This window comes from Nuphar pumila, chromosome 2 (assembly GCF_984573655.1).
Source record: "Nuphar pumila chromosome 2, dmNupPumi1.hap1.1, whole genome shotgun sequence".
Lineage (NCBI taxonomy): Eukaryota > Viridiplantae > Streptophyta > Magnoliopsida > Nymphaeales > Nymphaeaceae > Nuphar > Nuphar pumila.
In genome coordinates this window covers 136,375,902-136,398,854 of record NC_143250.1, presented here as the reverse complement: position 1 = coordinate 136,398,854, position 22,953 = coordinate 136,375,902, and the positions used below count along the sequence as shown (strand labels likewise).

The 22,953-nt window shown below is 39.3% G+C and overlaps 2 pseudogenes across 2 annotated transcripts; both read left to right on the top strand.

The window, feature by feature from the left end:
- Positions 1 to 5,600: 5,600 nt before the first annotated feature.
- LOC149847236 (subtilisin-like protease SBT3 pseudogene) lies at positions 5,601 to 8,357 on the top strand (annotated as a pseudogene). The gene has a single exon (XR_016430366.1). The product of XR_016430366.1 is annotated as a subtilisin-like protease SBT3 pseudogene (transcript).
- A 9,471-nt stretch (positions 8,358 to 17,828) lies between these two features.
- On the top strand, positions 17,829 to 20,348 carry LOC149847235 (subtilisin-like protease SBT3 pseudogene; annotated as a pseudogene). The gene has a single exon (XR_016430365.1). The product of XR_016430365.1 is annotated as a subtilisin-like protease SBT3 pseudogene (transcript).
- The last annotated feature ends 2,605 nt before the right edge of the window (positions 20,349 to 22,953 follow it).

The window sequence follows — 22,953 nt, the reverse complement described above, 5'->3', positions numbered from 1 at the left end:
ATTATTTTGATTCCATTTTGGCTTGTGAGGAATCACGTCAAAAATGTTTTTATTTTTTTATTTTTATTTTTTTAGGAGCCAGATTCTACGGATTCGGATAGCTCTGGTGTCATGTAGGATCTTTTTGTGGTACTATAGAGTGTATGGGGAATATGGGTAGATTTTTATTTTTCGCAAATTTGCTTCTTTAATGTGTTTTGGTGAAGCGTCTATTTCATTGCACGATTCGGATCCATATCCAGACCCGCTTTCAAGGATGGGTCCTAGGTGGCGCCACATTGGTGTGGTCCATCTTAGACCTCATTCAAATATGTGTTGACCAGTTCAAAGTCCAAAATAAGGTTGTTGGACCATTTATTTTCTATTGGCTAAAAATAGCCTAGTCAACATCGTTTTGGGGGCAAGGCTTGGGAAGGCTCATTGCCTCTTTAATGTGGCCCTTCCCAAGCGCCAAGCCATTAATTAGGGGAGGTCGACCAAGGGGTTAGAGGTTCTTCTTCATTTTCGAAATTGGTGGTGTGGCTGGTTCTAGAGAGAGAAAAAAATGAGTTTTGGTGTGGTTGGTGCTAGAAAGAAAGCTATCTTAGTATGAAAGAAAAACCAAACTTTATTTTTGTGTGGAAGGTGCTCTTATAAAGATTACCATTGGCATGTTGCCAACCTTGTGCGTGGTGGCTGGAAATTCAATTTTTGTTCGTGGTGTTCCTCGTGGCGTCGGTTGCTTCCCAACAATGGCCACTTCTATTTTCAAGCCAGATAAATCATTGGTTTTTCTTGTTTGTTTTCTTTAACATGTGAAACTTGAGTTGCCCTTTCATTTGATAGTAATCGTGATCCATTTATTGTTCTGTTGTTGAATGCATGAATAGATTATTTTTATGTTAAAGTTGGTTTGCTTAATCAAGATAATCCTCGAAATACTTTGTGTGATTTAGAATTCGTTGTTACAAGAAACTCTCTGTGAAAACGTTGTCTCGGTTCGTCAAAGACATCCCTGATAAAACTTTCATGTAGGATTCGTTTCTGAACGGATTTTCGCGTTCTTTGGCTTCATGAAAAGCTAAAATAATTCCCTACAACTTTGTAGTTGAAAGTTTTCTTAGATTAGTTGGTTTAGGCATCTGGTTTTGGCTGTCAAGTTGTCAGACTGACAGAAGTCCCCTATTACATTTCTGCTACAGAACCAACATAGTTATGTTTAGTATTTTTATGATATCTGAAGATTCCCTATATGAAATTTAAATATTTTTTATTCTGTAAAAAGTTAAGACCTAAACATGCATCTTTCATGTTTTGAGATTTTGCTGAATAGATTTATTTGTTCCTCGAAAATATTGATCTTTTTTGTTACTGTCGAATTTCTGAATTGTTTAATTTCTGTTACAATAATTCATATCATTACAAAATTCAAAAATTTGTAGAGGACTGTAAAAAAATGCAAAAATTACAATCTTTAGTGTTCTGGAAAGGTTGGGATCTAACCTTCCTTTCGTCGGTTGTGAGTTTTCACAAAATCTAACGTTTGAGGGGTCAAAATTCACTTCAAAAAATCTATCTCTGAAATACGATAATCTGAGTTGAACTTGTTTAGCAGTCCCGGTGTTGAGTCCGTGGAGCGGACGTTCCTGCCTTGAATCTGGTGTGTCCAGATTCATTGGAAAGTTGTACAAGTTGCGCACAACTTTCATTCGGACCACCTCTGTGGAAACAGTGTGTACAGGTCCCAAAAATCTATTTTCCAGAGTTCTATTTGGACTCTACAATGTATAAGCTTCAACGTGCATTTGGATATGTTTGGATCCTGGATCGTAGATCGGTGTGTACCGAGTCCACCGTAGCATTGCATCACAATGAGGATACATTTAAAAATGAGCACGACATTCTAACCTCAGACAGATGGACAGTCAGAGCGAACCATTTAGACCCTGGAAGACATATTGTGAGTATGTATTTTAGAGTATAATAATTCATGGAATGACATCCTATCTCTAATTGGAGTTTGCCTATAACAATAACTTTCAGGCAAGCATAGGCATGACTCGGAGAAAGAAGATTGTTAGGGTCTGAATTGGTGCAGTATATGACAGACCAAGTCATATTCATTTGAAAGCATCTTTGGGCAGCACAAGGTCGATAGAAAAGTTATGTGAACTAAAGACGTCGTGAGTTAGAATTTGAGCAAGGTGATCATTGTTTTTTAAGATAACTCCCTTTAAGGGAGTAATGCGCTTTGACCGAAGGAAAAAACTAAGTTCAAGATATATTGGACCCTTTGAGATACTCGTGAGAGTTGGTTAGACAGTGTACCAGTTGACTTTTCTACCTTTCTTGTCTAGAATTCATAACATATTTTATGTTTTTATGTTACGGAAGTATGTGCATGATCTTTTCCACATATTGGATGTAGTCGAGTTAGTATTGAAAATCCAAAATAACCTAAGCATGAGTGAGAAACCCATAGAAATCTTAGATGCAAAAGTGCAGAAGCTGTGAAACAAAGATATATCGCTGGTATTGTTCAGATTTGGTCATCATAAGAAAAATAAGTCCACATGGGAGCGAGAATCAAACATCTATTTGCAATTTCCATAATTATTTTCAGGTAAGATTCAGGAAAAATCTTCTTTTAATTGGGGTAGAATTGTAAAACCACTCGACGAGATCATCGAGTGAGGAAGGTGAAAAAAAAGATAAGGAGAAGACAGTTCCCACATTTACGAAACTGCCTTTCCTGTTTCATCATAGGGGGGAATGAGGATAAACCTCACTCCCCACGATCGACGAGTGGGGTGAGGTTTATCCTCACCCACCGTAAGGGCCCTATAAAAAGCCCTCACGATGAGCCCTCCACCCAACCAATACACACAATGAGAGGAGCATGAGGAGAAAAAAAATGAGAAAGAGTGGCAGAGGGGGAGGGACTTACCAAAAATCATCACCGACGATTGACATGTATGCATTTCCTCTCCTTTTTCGGTTATGCATAAGGTTGGCAGCCATGGCTGCAATGAGTTGCAAAAAAAAAATAGACAAACAAGCTGGTAGCCATGGCTACCACCCTTGTTGCAGAGAGAGAAAGAGAGGGACGACTCTAGCTGACGGCCCCTCTATAGCAGAGAAATATCAAAAGGGGTTGTGCCCCTTCCACCCTATTAGAGACCGATTTGGGTCGGCGGTATGGGTCGTACCCATATCGAACTAAGTAAAAAAAAAGTTCATACCAGACCAAACCTGTCTGACTCGGTCGTACCGGATCAGATCGACTCAGTCAGACCGAACCAGTTTGGTCTTGAACCAGACTGAGTTGGGTCTGATTGGGTCTCGGTTCTCTGTTTGGATATAGTTTGATCTTGACCAGACCGAATCTGGGTCCAGTTCAATTCAGTCAGTTTGGATTGATCCAAATTGGACTGGATCCAAACAAATTTGGGTTTAGATCTTGTCTAACAAATCTAGATTCAGATCAAAACTAAATCTGGTTCGGATCAGTGTTGGATCTAGATCAGAACTGGATCCGGTTCGGATCAATGCCAGATCTAGAATCCAGATTAGAGCTAGATATGGATCCAATTGGATGGATCAGTTCTTGATCCAGATTAGAACTCAACTTGAATCCAGTATGATAGTTCTGAATCCAAATATGAGCTAGATCTAAATCCAACTCATAGGTGGATGGATTTGTTTTGGATCCAGATCAGAACTGGGTCTGGATCTAGTCTAATAGTTTTAGATCAAGATCAGAACTAGGTCTAGATCCAGTTTGACAGTTTTGGATCAAGACCTAGGATGAGTTAGGTCAAATCATAAGAGTTAAAATGACCAAATTACCTTTATATGTACCTAATATCCAATTAAGCAAAATGGGCATAACTTTGCACTTCAAACTCAAAATTAAGTGAGGTTCAGTGCATTGGACTCATATCATAAAGGAGAATCTTGTTGTCTTTTAATTCTGGTCAAATCGGGGGAACAAAAATTGAGAACTGATGAGTCAAATTGAGAACTGATGAGTCAACTTGAAAGGGGTATTTTGGTAATTTTTTAAAATATAAAGAAGGTATGTGTATTAATATGAAAATACTTGTGTGATGATCAGATTATGTTGTTAGAGCATCTTGAGACTTGATTATGACTAGAGTATAATGTTTGTATTTGAGGTAAGAGATATTATAAGTAACCTTAGTTGTGAACAAACCATATTGAGTTGCATGTTATTATTGATGTTGCATATTAGCATGTTTAAAAATATAACTCTTTAATGTGAACATGATATGCATGAGATTATTGAAATGAGATGATTATATGCACATGTTAGTCGTGATATGTTATGCATATTAGAAAGAGATTATTTTTGTGATAGTATATCTATGTTATAATCTGCAAATAACAGGTATTGTGATGAGATTTTGATTAGACTTAGTCCATTTAATCTAATCATGTCATATAAATTTTATATTGAAATTAGCATGCATAACCCCTTAAATCTCGGAAGTGGCAACCTGTGGAAAGAGCTACTTGATTCGCGACTAGAGTATAACCACCATAGAGAGTGGGTCGTTGGTGATTTAACGACATAGAGACTCTGCTTCGTTGCATGCTTAATATGATACAAAGTGTGAACCCTAATATCATTCTGAGATTGAGAGTGAGATCCGTCGTGATTATTTCATGAGATGACTCATGAGAGAATGAGTGAAACATGAGTTTGAGAGTAAGGTTCAATGTAATGAACATAAAATATGACTTAAGGTTATATTCATACAGTATTTGAGACTCTAGACAATCATGGATGGTTGAAAGTCATTGCAGTTAGGATGTATCATGAACCATGCTGAGATTGAGTTTGTGCCTGACCTTCTAGCTAGCTACCGGTGGGGTCTCCCTTGTTGTTTCACTGTAGTGGCTAGTGATCTGAGGATCACTGGGAGTGTATGGTTTATAGTCTAACCAATATTGTAGAATTGAGGTGTTCTACGTGGGTTGTTATGCCCATAAACGTCTATGATCGGTATAGACCCCTAGTATTATAGTTTGGTGTGTGAGAGAGTTAAGAGAGAAAAATTAAAACATACAAACCTTGTATGATATGTCAAAAATTAAACTCAGACTAGAGGCTTAGAGCCCACAACAGTTCTAAGTTAAAGTCATTATTTGCTTATAAATATTTTTTAATGAATTGTAGACTCATCCCCTGTATAATTACAATTATAGGATTCAGGTATACTAGTGTCGCGAGGACGTTATCGACTACTCTGACTTTGCAGCAGAGTCTTGTTTGTTTATTTTTTTGTCATTGAATACTTATGTAATTATTATTTTCGCATGTTATGAATGATAAACTTTGAGAAAGAAATTAAGTTATTAGAAAAAAAAATAACCATGTTTTCTCTATGTGAACTTGGTATGCTTTTCCTCAGAAAAGTAATATCAACCAAACTTGGACTCTCGAGGTACCACGTAGAGGTGTTACAAAACTTCTCTTTGAAATTTGAATGAAAATGAGAGCAAATAGCTGACACAACTCGTTCCTAAAACACTGCCCTTTGTTAAGAATTGTATTATATATAACCTATCGCTAGTTATCTTGAATCCCCATCACACTCTTGCCGAGAGGTGTAACAGTGCGGCCCGTGCACATCTGGATATGAGATGGTGATTGTGAAAACTTTATACAGACCATTTACTTCTCTCTCGTCTCCGGTGTAAAAAAGAAAAAAGTGCAATTAAAACGTCAACCAAGATAGTCGGCCGGCCCTTGCTGATTGTGAAATCTTAATATACAGTCCAAGAGAGGACAGAAAGGAAGACTTTCTGCACATGTTTTCTTAATATAGAGACCATCAACCTCCCTCTCTCTCTCTACACTGCTTATATGGTTAGCAATCTGTTCTTAAACTGCAGAGGAGAACTCTATAACGAGTGTCAATGGTTTCTCCTGCTACTTTGCTGATCATTGCATCCTTAATCTTGTTCATATTCCAATCAGTGACCAGTGTTTCAGGAACAAGAGATGCATACATAGTGCATATGGATGCGTCGGCCATGCCGACGGCCTTCAGCAGCCACTACCATTGGCACAGCTCCCTCCTTTCATCTGAAAGCTTCATTGCTGCTGCTGATGATGCCACCGCTCCTCCACAATCAAGCCTCATCTACAGTTACAGCAATGCCATCCATGGTTTCAGTGCTGTACTCTCCAAATCTCAACTTAAACTGCTCAAGAAATACCCTGGTTTTGTCTCTGCTTATCCTGATATTGCAGGCACCAAGGACACCACCCATACTTACAAGTATCTAGGCCTAAACCCTGTATCTGGGATCTGGCCTGCATCGAAATATGGCAAGGACATCATCATTGGAGTGGTTGACACCGGCATCTGGCCGGAAAGCTCTAGTTTCAGAGACGATGGCATCCCCAACATTCCGAAGAAGTGGAAGGGCCAATGTGAATCTGGTGCAGCCTTCAATGCCTCCATGTGCAACCGCAAGCTCATTGGTGCACGCTACTTCAACAAGGGCCTTCTAGCAGAGGACCCCAATCGCACAATATCTATGAACTCTGCTAGAGATACTGATGGTCATGGAACGCACACTGCATCAACTGCTGCTGGCAACTATGCCAAAAATGCTGCTTATTTCGGTTATGCTGCAGGTACTGCAAGAGGCATAGCCCCGCGTGCTCGGCTAGCGATCTATAAGGTCATTTGGGAAGAAGGACTTGTTGCTTCGGATACCATTGCTGCAATTGACCAGGCAATTGCTGATGGTGTGGATGTGATCTCACTCTCCATGAGCTTCCGAAAAAGTCCTCTCTATGAAAATCCCATTGCTATAGCAGCCTTTGCAGCAATGGAGAAAGGCATTGTAGTCTCTGGATCTGCTGGAAACAGGGGACCTGATTTCAGGTCGGTTCGCAATGGCGCGCCGTGGATGGTAACAGTTGGCGCTACCACGATCGATCGACGATTCTCCGGGATTGTCACTTTGGGCAATGGAGCTTCTTTCATTGGTACAACCTTATATGTTGGTAACAAATCAGTGAAAAATTTACCTCTGTACTACAATGAGACCATTGCAGGCTGCGGTTTTCGTGATGAACTCAGGAATGTGGTAAGAAAGAAGGTTGTTGTATGTGAATTCAACGGCGATGAATCAACGGTATTCCAGACCTCGTATGTTGCTGATGCGAAGGGAGCTGGTGCCCTACTCCTAACCAATGTCTCACTTGTGGTGAGAGCAGAAAACTTTGAGTGCCCAGCATCTGTATTGGATCCCTCAGATTCAGAAGCAATAAGGAAGTATGTAAGGACCAGTAAGCGTCCAACTGTTAGCCTGACGTTCCGCAGGACATTTATTGGCATAAAACCAGCACCTACCGCAGCAGAATTCAGCTCAAGAGGACCATCATTTGGCTCGCCAGCCATAATGAAGCCAGACATTGTGGCACCTGGTACTCTTATCTTGGCAGCTTATTCTCCTAACTCCAGAGCTGCAACTTTGCGGGAGAAATCACTGTTTAGTAACTTCACCCTCATGTCTGGAACCTCTATGTCATGCCCTCATGCCTCCGCACTAGCAGCACTACTGAAGTCTATTCACCCGGATTGGAGCCCAGCTGCGATTCGCTCGGCCATGATGACAACTGCTGATATTTTAGATAATACCGGAGAACCGATCGAGAGTGGCATATCTCCTTTGGTAATGGGTTCAGGTGAGATCAATCCAAATAAGGCTATGGACCCTGGTCTGGTCTATGATGCCGAACGCCAAGACTACGTGAAATTCCTCTGTGCTATGAATTACACAAGACAAGAATTCCAGACAATTGCCAGGAACTCATCGGACTACGATCAATGCGCAGGCGGGAATCTCGATCTGAATTACCCGTCTTTCATTAGTTTTGTGAACTTTGATCAGTCTTCAGGCGTGCAGAGGTTTAAGAGGATTGTGACCAATGTAGGACATGATAGTCCGACAACTTACAGAGCCAACTTGACAACAATGAGTGGTTTTAGAGTGACTGTGTCTCCAGCAAAGCTTGCATTCCAAAGGAGGTACGAAAAGGCGTCTTTCACTCTTACATTGGAGGTGAAGAAACCAGTGAATGATTCCATAACACATGGGTTCTTGACTTGGGTAGATGATCAAAGAAAGCATTTTGTAAGGAGCCCAATTGTGGCTACCACAATCATAGAAATAGAGGATTAAGAAACTACTATTGTAGAATAAGTGTAGCATCTCATTGAGGTTGCAGGTAATTACATAAATAAAGTTAGTGGGACTACTTGTAGAACAAGTATACCATCTCATTAAGGATGCTAGTTATATGAATAAAGTTGTTGGGACTGATTTTCTTCGGTTTGAGTTGCCCTGTGATTCTTGAACTTTCTCGTATACCTGTGATTCTTGGTCTCAAAAACCTTTATAATCACAAGTTATGCAAGGAAAAAATTTCAAAATAAATTTTTTTTATGACGAAAAAGTTTAAATTCTTTTTGAAGTTTTGGTGCTTTTATGTAAGAATGCTTTAAAACGGTGGGTAACCATTCAAAGTCATTTTTGTTTAATTTTCAAGCTGTTAGATTCATGACCTTTAATATTATTTATCACAAAAAACTGACTGGTCTTCAAAAGGTCTATAAAACTCTTTATTTCTGTCTTTCAAATCAGCAGATTTGTTTCTTCTTTTCTATTTGTTTGCTCTCATTTGGCATGCAACGTTTAACGTGTGGCAGAGGTCAATTGATCTTGCAAATCAATGACCCTCTTGAGGTTCAAACCTAATTGTATCCTGGGAACTTAGTCACTTACAAATCTTATTTGCATCGTCCACAATTCTAAAGGTGATTGAAGTTCTAAATATAGTGATCTTAAGAGCGTGCCTAAGCTTGAGATCTCAATTTTTTTAAATCCTGTTTTTTGTCACCGTTTGTTTCAACAACACAAACATTAAAATGTGTAGCCTATGATTATGAAATCTCAACTGTGAAAGTTGAGAATTTTTAAGCCGTGAATGTTGGTCACAAGTGTGAACCTCTTACCAACAAGCTTGGGCTGAGGAATCACAGCTGAGAACGAAAACAAATGCACCCATCGATTGTTGTTGTCGTAGTTTACGGCATTACAATTCTTTAGAAGTTGAATTCTTGCTCTTAGAGATTACAGTCATAATTAGTAGCATAAGGACCGATGGCGCCAGACCCAAGAGGGATCAAATCCCACAAGTGTTATCTATAAGAAGAAAAAAGAAATAAAAGAAAAGAAAAGTGCTCCTTAGATTTGGAAAATCATTTTGAGATTGAAACATGTGTAAATCCAAAAAATATAAAAAACCAAGGCAATGAAATGGTCGCAGCTAGGGCTGGTAAATGAGCAGAAACAGAAGTTGTTTAAGCACGACTTGTCCTTGTGACGAGCCAAGCCAAACTGAAGTTCATGGCAACGAGCCGAACTGAATACTCACTGTTCATACTTGTCTGGCCAAGCCTATTTCACGAGTTTGAAAGAGCCTTTTAAGAGCCGGGCCATGAGTGGCTTGTCTCTTACCACACTACAAGACAATGATATCTTATTTTATGCATGATTTTATTCACACCTCCAGCATTCTCAATGAACGAAGGGCTTGATAAGCAGATAAAGTCTAACGGCCCCCCTGGCTTATTTTTTTCAACTCTATCTGTTTTGATTGAGATATATTTAGATTTCTTCAATTAAAAAACTTGGCTGATCCCACTGAAATCCAACCCATTCACAGCCATGTCTCCGTTGGAGCACACGGTTTGTGACCAGCAAAGAAAGATAGTGCCACAAAGTGTGGCGGTGATGACCAGACAAAACACTGCCACCTGCATGATTTAATGCCACTCGTTTTCACAAATACAGAAGATGATATTAAGGGCTCAACCTGCCACCCGTGGTTATCCACGAGTAAAAAGGAAAAGAACAAAAATAATTAAAGTTGTCATTTTTTATGCAGCTACTTGCTGCTGTCCATCCATATCAACATTTATCAAGATGGAGACCACACCTATTTCAAGAATTACCTAGATTAGGGTTGTCAACAGGTCGATCTTGAACAGGGTACCGGATCTTACCCCGATGAGAATTTTCAGGTATCAGTATAAAAAGTGCTGACTCGAGTAATATTCGGGTCGACCGAAACTGAACTTGAGCAATATGCAGGCAGGGTTTGGGTTATAACTTCTGACAAGTACCTGAACCGTTTTAGCTTTTTTGCCCGGTACTACACCTGACCTGAGTATTTTATATGTATTTTAAGTTAAAGTAAACTTAATACGGATTTGGATTTAAGATTTCATTTTTGTAACTGGACAAGACCTAAGTCGAAACCAGATACTTTGTTATTAGGGGGATTCAGGTACACCACCCTCAAGGGTCGGGTACTCGACTCATTGACAGCCCTAGCCAAGCTGGGCTGTCAAGCAGGTCGCTGCACACCCACCATTACTGGTCGGAAACAAGCTGGCTCGGCTCGCTAATGGAGACCAGGCCGCTGACTGGGCGGCCGGGCCTGGTCCAGTTTAAGCAAGCCCATTGGGAAAACCCCAGCCCACAACCCACTCATTAGGCTCATGGGCTTAAATGGGCCGGGATGAATATATATATATAGGATTTTGAAAATCTCCTCAATGGAAAACGCTTCCAAACCTACCAAATGAACATTTTATTAGATTCTTTGGTGTGTTTTTTTTTAATTTAGACTGTAGAGATGTGATCTATATGTTTGTTTTTATAAGAATCAATTCTTGGAGCATTTGATTCTGATGCATATATAGGTTTTTATAAGTTTCAAAAATAAACAACGCACAATTTTTATAAATTTTAGAGGCTCCAAATACCATTTTTTTCTATCCAAAATTCATGATCCAAGTGTGGATTTCTAGTAAATCAATCATGCTGAACACATGGTCAAAATTTTGAAAAAAAAATAGCAAAAAAATTTCATTTAGTAGGTTTGGGATTGTTTTCGTTGGGGAGGTTTTAATTCCTCTCTCTCTCTAATCCGACTGAAACTCTGAAAAAGAGTCCTAGTCCAACTGGGACTCTGAGATTTTGTCCAAAATGAATAGAGCGGACAAGGGATAAGACTTTTTCTAGTTTAAAATCAAAAATAAAATTTTGAAGAGGTTCAAAAAGGTAAAAAGATAGAGTCCCAATCCGACTAGAACTCTGAAAATTTGAGAAATCTCGATGAAAGAAGCAATCCGAAAGTGACACCACCTAGATGGGTCTCATCCGAGAATTGGGATCAGTTAAAATTGAGTTTAAAATGAATCCAGATCATTTTCTAAAGAAAATATTTTTGAAATAAGGGAATATAAAATCTCGGGAGTTAATAAATGGCAGGTTTTGAAATTAATTTCGAAAGAAAAGTTTTAAAACTCGAATCTGGATTGAATATTTTAAAAAACAGAAGTGTTGGATCTCGAAAATGACATGTAATGTGATACAATGACATGAAATGATATGAAATAATACAAAATGAGATGCAAAAGACAAACCCTGGATGAGGGATTCGAAGTCCTGGACCCCTGGCAGAGATAAAGAATTGAACATTTCTATTCAGAGGTAAAGATTGATGATTGAAATCGAGCCATAATGGAAATTGTCTTTTGAAATATTTGAATTTGGGGCAAAATTCAGGCTCTGAATGGCCCTGACTCAGATATTAACCAACTAGTTCCCTGAAGAATTTAGAGAGTGGGTCACAGTGGCAAGGGAGAAGGGTTTATGAGTAAAGGTGAAAAATTTGGGGTGTTTACAGACTCTAAGTTTACCTCACGATTCTAACAGAGTTTCTAAGAGGCAATGAAGACACAGTTAAAAATGAGCACAACATTCCACCCTCACACAGATGGACAGTTAGAGCGAACCATTTAAACCCTAAAAGACATGTTGTGAGCATGCACTTTAGAGTATAGTGACTCATGAAATGACATCCTACCTCTGATGGAGTTTGCCTAAAATAATAGCTTTCAGGCAAAGATAGGCATGACTCTATTTGGGGTACTGTATGGTTGACGGTGCCGAACACCCTTGTGTTGGGATGACATCGGAGAAAGAAGATTGCTAGGGACAGAATTGGTACAATATATAACAGACCAAGTCAGATTCATTCAAAAATGTCTTCTGGCAACGCAAAATTGACATAAAAGTTATGCGGACCAAAGGCATCGCGAGTTAGAATTTAAGCAAGGTGATTATGTATTTTTAAAGATATCTCCCTTTAAGAGAGTAATGTGCTTTGATCGGAGAAAAAAATTGAGCCCAAGATATATTGGACTCTTTGAGATACTTGCGAGAGTTGTTCAAACAACGTATCGACTAGCTTTGCTAGCTTCTTTCTCCAAAAAACATAACATATTTCATGTCTCAATGTTGCAAAAGTATGTGCCTGATTCATCCCACATATTGGATGCATTAGAATCAGTATTGAAAATCCAAAACTATTAGAGCATGAGTGAGAAACCCATAGAAATCTTAGATGTGAAAGTGCAGAAGTTGTGAAACAAAGAAATATCGTTGGTGTTGGTTAGATGGGGTCATTACAACAAAAATGAGGTCACATGGGAGCGTGAATCATACATGCGTGCATAATTTACACAATTATTTTCAGGTAAGATTAAGACAAATATTCTTTTAAGAAGGGTAGAATTATAAAACCATTCGACGATCATCGGGTGGAGAAGATAAAAAAAATGAGATAAGAGAAAGACGATTTCCCCATTTGCGGAACCGCCTTCCCTATTTCATTGTAGGGGAGATAAGGATAAATCTCACCCCTCACAGTGAGCCCTCCAACCCATTGTTACACAGAGCAAGCGAGAGCGTGAGGACAAAAGAAAAAAAATGTTGCCCGTAAGACTATGGTCGTCGCCTTTGAGTAGTGTTGGGGTTGTTCTGTCAGTACATCTCTCTTTCTCTAGCTATAATATAGATCGATGGGGGTTGTGATGTTAACTCTCGCACTATTTGAGCCATGCTCGCCAAGACTCTGATAGTTATCGCCATTGCAGCAACAAATTCTTCTCTTCCTACGACCAACGACTCAGAAGGTTCTTGCTTCCTAAGGTCTCCGTGAATATTGTGCTCATTAACCATTCCTAATCACAAAACAACCCAGTCATTATTGTGTCATTAGCGAGCAGAGACTTATACTATATTCTATGTCATTGAACTTGTTACAAAATGGTATTAGTGCAAGGTTTACATAAAAAGTTCATCATTCATAACAAGTTCAATGACATAGAATATAGTAAAAGTCTTTACTCGCTAAAAAACATGATAGTGGCTAGGTTGTTCTATGATTAAGAATAATTAGCGGGTGCGATAATCACGAAGACCCTAGGGTGTAAATACTTTTTGAGTCATCGATTATAGGTAGAGAAGAATTCGTCATTGCAATGGCGATGACTATCGGAGTCTTGGTGCGCATAGCTCAAAAAAAGTGAGAGTTGACACCACAACCCCTGTTGATCTATATTATAGACGAAGAAAAAGAGGCATACCAATAGAATGACCCCGACACTAATCATGGGTGATGACCACAGTCCTACGGGCGACAACCGCAACTCTATGGTTGAGGGACTCACCAGTCCCACTGTCAGACAGCTTGATCAGTGCGTGGGCGAATAGTGAGGGAGTGGATGACTATTCGAGTTGGAGTAAAAAAAAGAGCATCTCCTAGAGCGAACTTTGCATCTTAGAGAGGGTCTATAATGGCTAGTGCATGAGAATGACATATATCCTGAACCAGCTATGCAACTGCCATGAGTATAGCCAATCAAGGAGTTTCAAATCCGACCATGGCCTTTCTTGCTGAAGAAACCAGAAGGATGACAATTTAGGCTGCGGAGGCAGCATGATATGTTGCATAAGTGAATAAAAGCGGCTTAGGACTAGCACAAGGATGAGCAACATCGCGAAATTCATGAGAAGAATGCGGGGATAAAGATCCTACTCTTACGCCCACCTTACCTACCTAGACTTTCGCTTCGCCCCCATATAATATGGGTGCCCTTCCTATGCCTGTAGATCCCTTTGTTGCCTCCCGCCTCACCTACTTACACTTCTGTTTTGCCTCCATACAACTCACCCTTAGTAGACGCAAAGGGATTCAGAAAGAGAAACAAGTTACGGATGAATTGAGGAGTGATATAATAAACTTTGTGAAAAAAATTGAGTTATTAGAAAAAAAATTAACCATATTTTCTTTGTGTGAACTCTGTATGTTTTCCCTCTATGAAGTGATACCAACTAGACTTGGACTCTCAAGGTCCAAAATCGGGTTGTTACAAAATGGTATCAGAGCCAGATTCACACAAAAAAATGTATTGTTTGTAACGAGTTTAATGACATAGAATATAGTATAAGCCTTTGCTTTCTAAAAACATGATAGTGACTAGATTGTTCTATGATTAGAAATGGCTAGTGAGCACAATAATCATGGAGATGCTAGGGCGCAAAGTGGCTTAACCGTACCAAATCAGATCAAACTGGTCTAGGTGTAAACCAAACCGAGTCGGGTCTAATTGAGTCTTGGTTCTCTATTTAGATCTAGTATGATATAGACTAGACCAAATCTACAGTTCGATCCAGTCAGTTTGGAACGATCCTAATTGAATTGGATCTAGACAAATTTGGGACTGGATCCTGTTTGACAAATATGGATCCAGATTAGAGTTGGATCTGGTTCAGATCAGTATTGGATCCAGATTAGAACTGGATCTGGTTTGGATCAGTGTTAGATCCATGTTAGAACTGGATCTAGTTCAGATCAGTGTTGGATCTGAATCCAACTAGATGGATCAGTTCTAGATCAAGATCAAAACATGGTTTGGATCCAATCTAACAATTTTGGATCCTGGTCAGAGTTGAATTCAGATCCAATTCATAGCTGGATGGATTAATTCTGAATCTAGATCAGAACTGAGTCTGAATTTATATAAGAGTTGAATTTGGATCTAACTCATAGCTAGATGGATCAGTTCTGGATCCAAATCATAACTAGGTCTAGATCCAGTCTAAGTTTTGGATTCAGATCATAACTGGATCTGGATCTAGTTTGTGATTAATATGAATTTTGAGAATCCAATTGAGTTTTTATACCAAGCTCAAATGGGTCAAGACTAGGTTTAGTAAACCTAGTACTCTAAACTTAGACCGAACCTATTTTGACTTAGAATGAGTCAGGTCAAATCATAAGAGTTAAAATGACCAAATTACCCTTATATGTATTCAATATTCGATTAAGTAAAATAGGGATAACTTTATACTCTTAACTCAGAATTGAGTGAGGTTTGGTGCATTGAACTTGTATTGTAGATAAAAATCTCCTTATCTTCTAGTTTTGGTTAAATTAGGGGCACAAAAATCAAGGTCTGATGAATCAATTTGAGAAGGGTATTTTGGTAATTTTGTAAAAATATAAAGAAGGTATGTGTATTAATATGAACATGCTTGTGTGATGATTAGATTATGTTGTTAGAGCCTCCCGAGACTCGATTGCGACCAGAGTACAATATTCATATTCGAGGTAAGGAATATTATAAGTAATTTTAGTTGTGAACAAACCATATTGCATTGCACGTTATTATTGATGTTGTATATTAGCATGTGTATAAAAGTAGCTCTTGAGTGTGAGCATGATATGCATGAGATTATTGCAATGAGATGATTATATGCATATATTAGTCAAGAAAGTTCTCTTTAGCAAGTAAAGAGAGCAAAGCCCCCACTTTAGACTCGAGATTCTTATAGACCTCAGCAACAACAAAAAATGGCATGTCTCTACTACATAGTTTAGAAGCTATGACCAATTTAGAACAAATTAAGGAAGAACCAACTATGTAGTAATAGTAATAATCCGACAGTGCCAAACAAAGTGCCAATGCTATATACTTTGACATCACAAGACTTTGACACATATTGATATTATTTTAATATTGTTTAATATTTCTAATAATATTTCGCTATATATAACAAAATTTTATTAATTTAAAAATTAAAAATTCAGTGCAATCTATTTTTCAAAAACATTTCAAACTTGCAAATCAAAATTAAGTCTTGTGTGGATCCATACCTATATCTTTGTGACATTGTGTCCAATCCATAGTTACCAAAAGCTTCTTGATATATGGAAAAGCTCGCTTTGGAAGCCAAAAACTCTTTACTTCCTCAAAAGGAGCAAAAAACATTGGGAAACTCGATTTCCTTTTGTAGGAAGTCCACTTCCTCCTCATTTCCAAAATCGATTCCCTTTGCCTTTCTTAACATTCTCTTCTCACTTGTCAATTCTCACTCGTCGCTTCCCCTTGAGTTTTTATACAAGCTTACATTACATGTAGGTTTTATACTTGTGTTCATGTGTTTCTTATTCGCCTCTGTCTGCGCTTCATATTTCTTTGGTTCTTTTTTCAAAACTGTCCCTACTTATGGGCTAATCTCAAATGCATCCCTGCCTTATATTGAATCCCAAATTCATCCCTAGCTTTTGCTCCCTCAAGTCAAATCTATCCTTTTGTTAAGTGTTCATTTAATCATGGTTAGCAGCTTACCATAGTTATGTTATCATAACAATAAACTTATTTTGTTTAAAAATTACCCACATGACATTCCATCGCCCCTAACCCTTCTCTTGCCAGATTGGTTTTGGGTTGCACTTTATAGTGGTAAGTCTTGATCCTAATTTTATGAAGTTGCCATTGAGCATGTAGCCTTTGCATATAGGAGGATAAAAAATAATACCATATTATTGGATTATGATGGCATAATGATGCCTTTGTGTTATATTTGGAAAGCTTCTTATGTAAAGGTGATCTCTATCTTGAACAGACGCTAAGATCCAAGGAATGTGCTGTTTGTTGTGATAGCAAGGGGAAGGAGTAGTTCGTAGTTTGTTTTAATATTTTTTTCAAAATCATCTTTACCTTATTGTTTATCTCAAAATAATCGCAAAAGTGTCATTTCTCCATGCCTAAATGGTTTCAATTAATTTCTTTCGAAGAAACAAACATGAAAAAGCAAAAGGAGTAAAAACAGTTACGAGAAAACAAGAATTTTACATGGTTTGGCAAAAACTGCCTATGCCTATGTCTATGATGGCATTGAGCCTTCTTCTATATTGGATTGAGATACATTCTTAAATAGGAGGAGTCTACATATTTTACATGTAGTAAACAATAAAAATGTAAGCGTTGTACTTTGATCCTATAAGAGTTTAAGGTAAAATTATAAAAACACCCTCAAAGCTTATGCAAAAAAAAAAAATCCAAAAAAACTACCACCTTTCGAACCCCCACTTTACGAGTAGGAGGACGTGACCCTCATGCAACTGCTAACTTACCTTGAAATTGGATCTGCATAAAACTAGAAACTGAACAAAAAGTAGCACTCCTGCAACGTGCTACTTTTTCTCCAAAAGTTATCTGTGGAAAAGTTCCTCAGTTAAAAATTTTCGCTCATCAAGCTTTAAACTGCCGAATTCACTTTCATTGGCAGAAAATTCCAGAAAATCCTCACTACAGAGTACAGCCAACTTCGGCACATCTATGGGTTTCGAACTCATGACGTTGGCACCTACAAGATAAGTGGTTCCCTCTTTGAGCCTGTAGGCAGGAAAAAATTTTGAAATTTGAATGAATGAGAACAAAAGCTGCCACAACTCGTTTCTCAAACACGCGCTTTTACTTCTCTCACATCTCTCGAGTAAAAAAGAAAAAAGCAGTAAACAAGTCAGACAAGAGAGCCGGCCGGCCCTTGCTAATTATGAATTTTAACTACTTTATGCACATGGCTTCTTAATATACAGACCATCAACACCTCTCTCTCTCTCTCTCTCTGCTTTTATGGTTAGCAATCTGTGCTAAAACTGCAGAGGAGACCTCCACAACGAGTGCCAATGGTTTCTCCTGCTACTTTGCTGATCATTGCATCCTTAATCTTGTTCATATTCCAATCAGTGACCAGTGTTTCAGGAACAAGAGATGCATACATAGTGCATATGGATGCGTCGGCCATGCCGACGGCCTTCAGCAGCCACTACCATTGGCACAGCTCCCTCCTTTCATCTGAAAGCTTCATTGCTGCTGCTGATGATGCCACCGCTCCTCCACAATCAAGCCTCATCTACAGTTACAGCAATGCCATCCATGGTTTCAGTGCTGTACTCTCCAAATCTCAACTTAAACTGCTCAAGAAATACCCTGGTTTTGTCTCTGCTTATCCTGATATTGCAGGCACCAAGGACACCACCCATACTTACAAGTATCTAGGCCTAAACCCTGTATCTGGGATCTGGCCTGCATCGAAATATGGCAAGGACATCATCATTGGAGTGGTTGACACCGGCATCTGGCCGGAAAGCTCTAGTTTCAGAGACGATGGCATCCCCAACATTCCGAAGAAGTGGAAGGGCCAATGTGAATCTGGTGCAGCCTTCAATGCCTCCATGTGCAACCGCAAGCTCATTGGTGCACGCTACTTCAACAAGGGCCTTCTAGCAGAGGACCCCAATCGCACAATATCTATGAACTCTGCTAGAGATACTGATGGTCATGGAACGCACACTGCATCAACTGCTGCTGGCAACTATGCCAAAAATGCTGCTTATTTCGGTTATGCTGCAGGTACTGCAAGAGGCATAGCCCCGCGTGCTCGGCTAGCGATCTATAAGGTCATTTGGGAAGAAGGACTTGTTGCTTCGGATACCATTGCTGCAATTGACCAGGCAATTGCTGATGGTGTGGATGTGATCTCACTCTCCATGAGCTTCCGAAAAAGTCCTCTCTATGAAAATCCCATTGCTATAGCAGCCTTTGCAGCAATGGAGAAAGGCATTGTAGTCTCTGTATCTGCTGGAAACAGGGGACCTGATTCCGCGTCGATTCGCAATGGCGCGCCCTGGATGTTAACAGTTGGTGCTACCACTATCGATCGGCGATTTTCCGGGGTTGTCACTTTGGGTAATGGAGCCTCTTTCATTGGTACAACCTTATATGTTGGTAACAAATCAGTGAAAAATTTGCCTCTGTACTACAATGAGACTATTGCAGGCTGCGATGATCGTGATGAGCTCAAGAATGTGGTAAGAAAGAAGGTTGTTGTATGTGAATTCAACGGCGATGAATCAACGGTATTCCAGACCTCGTATGTTGCTGATGTGAAGGGAGCTGGTGCCCTACTCCTAACCAATGTCTCACTTGTGGTGAGAGCAAAAAACTTTGAGTGCCCAGCATCTGTACTGGATCCTAAAGATTCAGAAGCAATAAGGAAGTATGTAAGAACCAGTAAGCATCCAACTGTTAGCCTGCTGTTCCGCAGGACATTTACTGGCATAAAACCAGTACCTACCATAGCAGAATTCAGCTCAAGAGGACCATCATTTGGCTCGCAAGCTATATTGAAGCCAGACATTGTGGCACCTGGTACTCTCATCTTGGCAGCTTATTCTCCCAACTCCAGTGCTGCAACTTTGCAAGAGAAATCACTATTTAGTAACTTCGCCCTCCTGTCTGGAACCTCTATGTCATGTCCTCATGCCTCCGCACTAGCAGCGCTACTGAAGTCGGTTCACCCGGATTGGAGCCCATCTGCGATTCGCTCGGCGATGATGACAACTGCTGATATTTTAGATAGTACCGGAGAACCAATTATGTCCCCTTTGGGAATGGGTTCAGGTGAGATCAATCCAAATAAGGCTATGGACCCTGGTCTGGTCTATGATGCCGAACGCCACGACTACGTGAAATTCCTCTGTGCTATGAATTTCACAAGAGAAGAGTTCCAGACAATTGCCAGGAACTCATCGGACTACGATCAATGTGCAGGCGGTAATCTCGATCTGAATTACCCGTCTTTCATTAGTTTTGTAAACTATGGTCAGTCTTCAGGTGTGCAAAGGTTTAAGAGGATTGTGACCAATGTAGGACATGATGGAACTACAATTTACAGAGCCAACTTGACAACAATGAGTGGTTTTAGAGTGAGAGTGTCTCCAGCAAAGCTTGCATTCCAAAGGAGGTACGAAAAGACATCTTTCACTCTTACATTGGAGGTGAAGAAACCAGTGAATGGTTCAGTAACTTATGGGTTCTTGACTTGGGTGGATGATCAAAGAAAGCATTTTGTAAGGAGCCCAATTGTGGCTACCACAATCACAGAAAATGGAGATTAAGAAACAACTACTATTGTAGAATAAGTGTAGCATCTCATTGAGGCTGCTAGTAATTAAATTAATGGAGTTGGTGGGACTACTTGTTGAACAAGTGTATCATCTAGTTGAAGATGCTAGTTATATGAATAAAGTTGGTGGGACTACGATTTTCTTCTGTTTGAGTTGCCCTGATTCTTGAACTTTCTCAAATACCTGTGATTCTTGATCTCAAAAAGCAGAATTACCAAGCCACTGACGAATGCCGCCTTCCATTCTTTCAGACCCAAACTCGGTTTGTGGACCACACCACTGCTCAGTTTGAAGGGGAGTATTATCGGACCTAGCGAATCCAGATCTGTTATCCATATTTGGTGTGAACAATGTGATTAAGATAGAGATCGACAACCATATGGCCAATCTATTCACGATAATGCTAACCACATTTGTTGTGAACTGCTAGAGCCCAATCGGTCCCTCAATGATATGGATAATCCCATTTGCCAAAGCGATAAACTAGAAGAGAGAGAATATTCCGATAATAAGGAGAAAGTTAGAAAAGATAAGAAGTTTATCTTATCTCATAGAAAGGCTCATCAAGCCACAAATGTAATGTATATAACGTGTAAAAACGTTGAGAAAAAGTAAGGAAGATTATATTGCCAGCATATGGATGTAGGCGTTATTGGCAAACCACGTATATCTAGTGTCTCTCTCTCTCATTCTATCCTATCATTTTTCTTTTTATCGTTGGCTTCCGAATTAGTTTAAGAACTACACTAATTAAACATGTTCTTATTAAACATGTTCTTACTTTCATTGTGCAACACCTCTTGATTATGCTTGTGATGCCTAAGAAAATAGTCAAAAGATTGCAAAAAACATTCCAACAATTCTTATGGGCTGGGAAAAAGGAGGGAAACTCAAAACGCCTAGTGAGTTGGCAAATGACCTGGCTGCCCACGAAAATTAGCTAGCTTGGAATAAGGGAGATTCACCGGACAAACATAGCTGTTCTTATTAAGTGGTGGAGGGTGACATGTAAGGAAGAAGGCATGGTGGCCAATTGCTTAAGGGCGAATTACAACTTATGTGGGTAGCCTTGGCAATGGGTTCATTACACAAGGTGGAAAAATGACTCTAGTTTTTGGAAGGCCTCATCTAGGTTTTACCAATTTTTATGGACTTCATTAGAGGTAGGAGATGGAGGCTCTATGACCTTCTAGTGGGATGCAGGTTTGGTTAGAAAAACAAACCTTGAGAGAGTGTTTCCCTAACCTCTATAGAGTCATGTCAGGCAAAAATTGCTCGATTTTCCTCTTATGTTGCACTTGAGGAACTACAGTCATTCACTTCTCTCTCCTCTCATTTTGTTTTGCGGGATAGGGAAGACATGATTATTTGGAATCTCTTTTCGGATGGATGTTTTTCAGTGAAATCTTGCTACTGGGCACTATGTCCGGCTGCAATGGAAATCCTTCAAAAGGAGAACCCTTTGGGCCCATGTTCTGCCACTATGGGGTTCATTTTTTGCACGGTTGCTATTGATGAATCGAGCAATGGCATGCATTCTTGAAGTGGCAAGGTTTTCAACTTGCAAGTATTGTCCAAGAGATAAGGATCTCATATGATAAGATAAGAGTCTTCTAGATCACACATAATCAAATTCCTATTTTATAAGTTGTTGAAACTGTCGTATTTATCCTCTATTATCAAGAGATTTTCTTGTACATCAATTGTATATAAATATCACCTCATATTCAATAAAGTCATGAATCAATTCTCACGTGAATCTACTTTCACATGGTATCAGAGCATAACCCTATCGTCTGTTCAAATGAGCCTTTGTGATCGTCAGCTGAAGAACCTCATCGTCTGTTCTGCAACACCATTGTCTATGTTGCATTTCAGACTGTTGGTATCTCTTGCAAGTCATTGTCAATTTTGCTGTCACATAATACCACAGTAGAACGTACCTTTGGCCAAGTCTTCTGCTGCGTTGATCCCCTCTTCAACACTTTTCTGTTGGTCAATTTTTTTTTTCGACTTGTTCTACTACTGTCGAGTACCACCCCTACTCTGTCAGTCCTCATTGCTCAGCAAAAATCTTTTGAGTCTTGTTGTACTAATTCTTATTTCAGCAAAACTTCACTACTGGTTCATAACGTGAAAATCATTGTTGCTTCTGCTGCAGTGCAACGTTCGAAGGTATGAGTTTTCTAATCATACTTGGTATCATGGCAGTAGAGATACCCAGCAAGGAATCCACGTCTTCTACATCCCCATATCAACTTCACCATTCAGATAATTCAAACATGGTTATCGTATCCACCCCTCTCATAGGTGACAACTATTCTACCTGAAAATGAGTAGTGAGAAAGGCGCTAAACGTGAAAAATAAACTCACTTTCGTAGATGGCTCATTATCGCAACCAGAACCTACCTCAACCGAGTATCCTCTATGAAATCGATGCAATGACATGATACTGTCATGGATTCTCAATGTCGTTTCCAAAGATATCACAAATAGTATTATCTATGTGGATCTTGCAAGTGAAGCATGAAAAGATCTCGTAGAACAATTTTCTCAAGGAAATTCTACTCGTATTTATTAACTTAAAAAAATGACATGTGATCTACGCCAAGACCAATCTCCCTTGGCCACATATTTTACAACGACAACAACAACAACTACGCCTTCATCCCAAAACAATTGGGGTCAGCGATATGAACCAAAAAAGAAATTCATTTTGGGTCTTCCACATGAATCCTTTTCCTCCAAT